Source organism: Miniopterus natalensis, chromosome 12 (assembly GCF_054644295.1).
Source record: "Miniopterus natalensis isolate mMinNat1 chromosome 12, mMinNat1.hap1, whole genome shotgun sequence".
Taxonomy (NCBI): Eukaryota; Metazoa; Chordata; class Mammalia; order Chiroptera; family Miniopteridae; genus Miniopterus; species Miniopterus natalensis.
This window is the reverse complement of record NC_142092.1, coordinates 5,123,462-5,129,823: the sequence shown is the minus strand read 5'-3', so window position 1 is coordinate 5,129,823 and position 6,362 is coordinate 5,123,462. Positions and strand designations below refer to the sequence as shown.

The 6,362-nt window shown below is 40.8% G+C and overlaps 1 non-coding gene across 1 annotated transcript; it reads left to right on the top strand.

Moving 5' to 3' along the window:
* The first annotated feature begins 3,503 nt into the window (after positions 1-3,503).
* Positions 3,504-3,609, top strand: LOC148091751 (U6 spliceosomal RNA). The gene has a single exon (XR_015715467.1). It is a non-coding gene; the product is annotated as a U6 spliceosomal RNA (small nuclear RNA).
* The last annotated feature ends 2,753 nt before the right edge of the window (positions 3,610-6,362 follow it).

Below are 6,362 nucleotides of genomic sequence, written 5' to 3'. Positions count from 1 at the left end.
CCCTGCCCTGCCCTGCCCTGCCCCTGCCCCTGGGAAAGCAATGCTGGAAGCCATAGGGCGGGAGAACGGCGCAGAACTGAGAGAAACAGGAACCGTGTTTCGTGGGGACATACATGAGGTAGGTGAGTTATGTAGCCTCTGCCTGAACTTCAGTGACAAAAGTCATTCTTGCCAGCATCTGTGTTGAACACGCAACTCCGATGTTCTTTTCATTTCCCTATGAAAATATAAAGCAAAACAAAACAGTAGAACAAGTGCAATCAGAGTTTATTGTTCCTGAGAGCAAACTATGTATAAGGAGAGAGTGAGATGGGGCCCGGCCCTGCCCGCCCAGGGTGCCAGCGGTGCCCACTCCGAGGGCAGCTCCTCGGGGAAAGCCTTCTGCACGCTTGGCACCCGGCGGGCAGCAGCCTCAGCCTCGCCGTGTCAGGCGTCGGTGATGGGCAGACTCCAGTTGACAACACTGAGAAAAGAGTTTCTCCATCTGTGATGAAATGCTTCCCTACTTAACGACTATTCCTCAGTAAAAATTACAGAAGATTAGTAAAATAAAGCTTTACACCGTAGCCGTGTATTTACTGTTTTCCGCTTCATGAAAATACCCTGATCTTTTCAAAATGCATTAAACCTCATTCTTCTCAAAACCAGTTCTGCCCGGCGAGTGTGGAAAACTACACCATGAGCATGGGAATGACGAGGCCGGCAAGGGGCCGGGCTGAGGCTGCGAAGGACAGAGCAGGCGTGTGGCCTGAGCAACGGCTTCACCAAAACACTGAAATAAGCGCTTTCAGCCAGTAGTTCCCAGGCCTAGTCGACTGTCGAGATTTACTGGGGGCTTTTGTCCCCGCTTCAAACCGTCTGACTCAGAACCTGAGCGGTGGGAACCAGGAGTTTCTGTTTTTAATAAGGTCCCGATGGTTGGCAGTGGCTCTCAAGCTTGGTTCTTACCTGGAGAGCACTTAAAAACGCCCCTGCGCAGGCCACACACTGCACCAGGGAATGGATCAGGCCTCTGCATTTCAGAAGTTCCTCAGCTTAGCCCGGGGGCTCGGAGACAGAACCGCTGTGGAGAGCATATGTTTTCAACTCTGTATCTACTAGTCCCATCAACAATCAAGTAAACTGCATCTTTTAAAGGTCATAATTTGGCTTCAGCTGAAAAATTAAATTACTAAAGTAATGAACGATTGTCTAAGCATTTGCAAAATCCTTTTTAGGTGAAGTTTTTAAGAAGACTCAGACGAACACAAATATCCAGGCACAATGTGATAGCTTTTTAGGTTCAAGTATAACTTTCCAAAAGTGAAAACATAATTGACATCATACAAATATAAAATAAATGCATATCAAAGATTTTTTTCAACTTACTAATTAATGAGCAAACTAGTAAGACTGCAAAGCTGGTTCAAGACCAGCTTCCCCCCCCCTTTTTTTAATCCCCACCCAAGGATATGTTTTCCATTGCTTTTTAGAGGGAGTGGAAGGGAGATGGGGAGAGAAAGAGAGAGAGAGAGCGAGAGAGAAAAACATCGATGTGAGAGAAACACATCGATTGGTTGCCTCCAGGTCAGGGATCGAGCCTGCAACTGAGGTACTTGCCCTTGGCTGGAATTGAACCCAGGACCCTTCAGTCCATGGGCCAACACTCTAACCACTGAGTCAAACTGGCCAGGGTTTCCTCTTTGAAGAGGCTCTTTATAGATAATTTAAAAAAGACTGTGAGTCTAAGAGGCTAAGTTGGGTATAAAAATGGGCTAATAGCTTGTTGATCAATAATTTGTCTTCTCCAGCAGACAAACTATTTGCAGCCGTATGGGTCAAAAGTCTGCGAGTTAATGGTGACTTCATTTAGTCAGTGACCTTTAGCCAGCAGTAATCAGAGTCCATTCCCATAAGTAATCCTTGCTGAGTCTGTTAAAACTGCCTCCAAATGGTACTGAGAGACAAGCAACTCATGTTTTTGTCTGATGTTTAATTTTAAATCAGTTTTCTTATACTCACTATATGTATCAGCCTTGACGTAATCTTATTTTCCTTGAGCTACTTTAAATGGAAATGTTTTTCAAAGTTAAGATAAAAATGCAGTTATCTTGGCACTAACAGTATAAAGCCCAGGATCCTTGTATTGACTGATGAACACACTCCCTGATTGGCCTTAAACTTCTCAGCAAAGCCCAAGGCAGCCACTACCGGCCCACTGTCAAGGCTGGTACAGGTAGCCTCCTCTCCAAGTGAGTTTTAACTGTTTGGGATCTTGGGCTAGTTAGCACTCTTTGGTGTAATGTGGGGTTAAAGATGATACTCTCAGCTTTCTTCCTGCTGCCGGTTCAATCTGAGAAAGCTTGTATCTGTAAGTGTAACTCAGGGTGGCCAGGCTCCAGGCTTCTCTCCTCCACTCTCTGGGCTGCTTCCTGTCTTAAGTGGCTCAAATGATTGGAAAAGGGAAAGGAAATACACAAGTAGGCGCCTAAGAGACTGGCTCAAAGCAAATCTTCAGCTCTCCCTTGATCACATTTCCTTCACCCTAAGGTGCAATCTTAGTGATGGGTAGCTGAGGGTCTCAAACAATGAAGGTTCTTAGTGACATTTTAAAATAACCTAAACTAAATGCTGCTTTATTAATTAAGTAGGTTATGTTTATACATTCCTTATACATTAAAGAGAATTTATTTTTAAAACCATTCTTTCCTATTGTTTGTGTGCTTTACCTCTCCAGATATAAGTCACCTCAGGGTCAAGTTTTTTGTCGCCCCAGGGTCAATAATAAATTATAATGGGGACTCAGTGCAAGCTAAAAAGTGAGCAAGTTTCCTTTTAGTATGTGGTGTGCTTACACAAAATATTCCAGCAGGAGCCCATTTTCTTCTGCCTTAAGCTACCACCACCTCTCACACTCTAAGCCTCATTCTTGACCCCTGCTCTACCCTTACATCCTTCCTCCCACCTCCTGTGCTCTTCCTTGGTACTTTCATGTCCCACCCCTCAGCTTCACCCCATCTGCACTTTCTGGGACTCTCCTTCCTGCTGGTATGTTGCCCTCATCCAGCCCTGTATCTCCTCTTCTCCTCACTCCAGGAATGCTTCCCGTGGTCATCTCCTTTAGCTCTACGTTCTGATGAGCTCCTGCCTGCAGCCACTCCTCTCCTCAGTGCCCCTTCTGGATGCTTCTCTCTCCACCTGGTCATCCTACGTCTTCCCCAGCTTTGCCCAGGCACAGGATTCACTCAGCTCTCTGATCTAGATTGGATTTACTCAGATTTCTGGTGTGACAGATAAGTCACTAGAGGGCTTCTCAACATCATCTTGCTACTACAGAAAATTTTAAATTTACAGATTTCCCCATAACCAAAGGGTAATAGAGAATTGGTGGCTATTTAGGTCTAGTCTTGACTAACAGTAACAATTAACCACAGAACTGATAAGCAGTAAAAGTACTGGGTAATCCATTAGCCTAGAAGAGGCATAATGAAAGGAGTCATGCTACTGACTAAGAACTGACTTCAGTGCTCGCTTTGGCAGTACATATACTAAAATTGGAATGATACAGAGAAGATTAGCCTGACCCTGCACAAGGATGATATGCAAATTTGTGAAGCATTCCATATTTTTTCAAAATAATGGTTATAAGGATGCTCAAACAACTTAGTGAGAACTACAAAGAACTCAGTGACAACTACACCAAATTGAAGGAGATAGAAACTCTAAAAAAAGCCAGTTGGAAATTAAAAATACCATATCTGACATCAAGAACACATTATAAGGAATTAAAAGTAGGCTGGATGAAGCAGAAGATAGAATCAGTGATTTGGAAGACAAGGTAGAAAAATATACCCAAACAGAGCAACAAAAAGAAAAAAAGAATTAAGAAGAAGGATGGTTTAAGGGAACTCTGGGACAACATGAAATATAACAACATCCACATCATAGGGGTACTGGAAGGAGAAGAAAGTAAGCAAGGGATAGAAAACCTGTTTGAAGAAATAATCAAAGAAAACTTCCTTAACCTGGTGAAAGAAAAAGCTACAAGGGTTCAGGAAGCACAGGGCCCCAATCAATATGAACCCAAAGAGACTCACAGCAAGACACAACATAATTAAAATGGCAAATGTTAAGAACAAAGAGAGAATCCCAAGGGTCACAAGGGAGGACCCATAAGGCTGTCTGTTTGCGGATTTCTCAATGGAAACACTTCAGGCCAGAAGGGAGTGGCATGAAGTTTTCAAAGTAATGAAAAGCAAGAACCTGCAACCAAGACTGCTCCATCCAGAAAGGCTATCATTTAAAACTGAAGGTGAAATAAAGAGCTTCCCAGACAAAAAAAAAAAGGCTAAAAGAGTTCAGTACCACCAAACCAGCATTGTAAGAAATGCTAAAAGGACTGCTTTAAGAAGAAGGAATATAGAAAGCAAGGTACATAGGCATAAAGGTAAAATGGTGTTAAATGGAGTTAAGGTTATAGCAATAATAACCTTAAACGTAAATGGATTAAATGCTCCAATCACAAGACATAAGGTAGCTGAATGGATAGGAAAGCATGACCCATATATATGCTGTTTATAAAACACCCACCTAAGAACACAAGATTCACACAAACTGAAACTGAAGGGATGGAAAAAATATTCCATGCAAATGGAAATGAAAAAAAGCTTGGGTAGCAATAGTTATTTCTGACAAACTAGACTTCAAATTAAAGACCATAACAAGAGACAAAGAAGGTCACTACATAATACTAAAGGGACCAATCCAACAGGAGGAAATAACCCTTATAAATATATATGCACCCAATATAGGAGCACCTAAATATATAAAAACATTCTTGGTGGACTTTAAGAATGAGATTGACAGCAACACAATCATAGTAGGGGACCTTAATACCCCACTGTCATCATTGGATAGATCATCCAGACAAAAAAATCAACAAGGAAACAGAGACCTTAAATGACACACTAGAACTAATGGATTTAATTGACATTTACAGAACACTTCATCCCAGAGCAGCAGAATATATATTCTTCTCAAGTGCACATGGAACATTCTCGAAGACAGACCACATGTTAGGACACAAGGCAAGTCTCTGCAAGTTCAAGAAGACTGAAATCATATCAAGCATCTTCTCGGATTACAATGGCATGAAACTAGAAATCAACCATTATAAAAACACTAAAAAAAAATTCAAACACATGGAGGCTAAAGAGAGTGTTATTAAACAATGAACGGGTTACCATTGAGATCAAGGAAGAAATCAAACACTTCACGGAAAAAAAACGAAATGAACAGACAACAACCCAACATCTGTGGAACACAGCGAAAGCAGTCCTGAGAGGAAAATTCATAGCATTAGGGGCAACCTCAAGGAACAAGCAAAAGCTATAATGAACCACCTAACACAACAACTAAATGAACTAGAAAGAAAACAATAAGAAAAGCCCAGAGGAAGTAGAAGGAAGGAAATAAGAATGATCAGAGTGGAAATTAATGACGTAGTGACTAAAAAAACAATACAAAAAAAATCAATGAAACCAAGAGCTGGTTCTTTGAAAAGGTAAATAAGATTGATGCACCTTTAGCCAGACCCACCAGGAAACAAAGAGAGACGACCCAAATAAATAAAATCAGAAATGAAAGAGGCACTATAACAACTGACATCACAGAAATACATAGGATTGTAAGAAAATACTATTAGCAATTATATGCCAACAACATGGACAACATGGGGGAAATGGACAAATTCCTAGAAGCATACAATCTTCCAAAGCTGAATCAGGAAGAATCAGAAAACCTGAATAGGCCAATAACAACTAATGAAATTGAAGCAGTAATCAAAAAACTCCCAGCAAAAAAAAAAAGTCCTGGACCAGATGGATTTACAGGCAAGTTTTACCAAACATTCAAAGAAGAATTAACAACTATTTTCCTCAAACTACTCCAGAAAATTCAAGAGGAGGGAAGACTCCTGAGCTCTTTTTATGAGGCCAACATTATCTTAATCCCAAAACCAGATAAAGACACTACAACGAAAGAAAATTACAAGCAAATACCCCTGATGAACATAGAGGCTAAAATCCTCAACAAAATACTAGCAAACTAGATCCAGAAATATATTAAAAAGGTCATATACCATGAACAAGTGGTATTTATTCTGGCCATGCAAGGCTGGTATAATATTTGCAAATCAATAAATGTTATACATCACATAAACAAACTGAAAAACAAAAATCATATGATCATATCAATAACTACAGAAAAAGCATTTGACAAAATCCAGCACTGATTTCTGATAAAAACTCTCAGCAAAGTATAAATAGAGGGAACATATCTCAATATAATAAAGGCCATATATGACAGACCTACAGCCAACATCA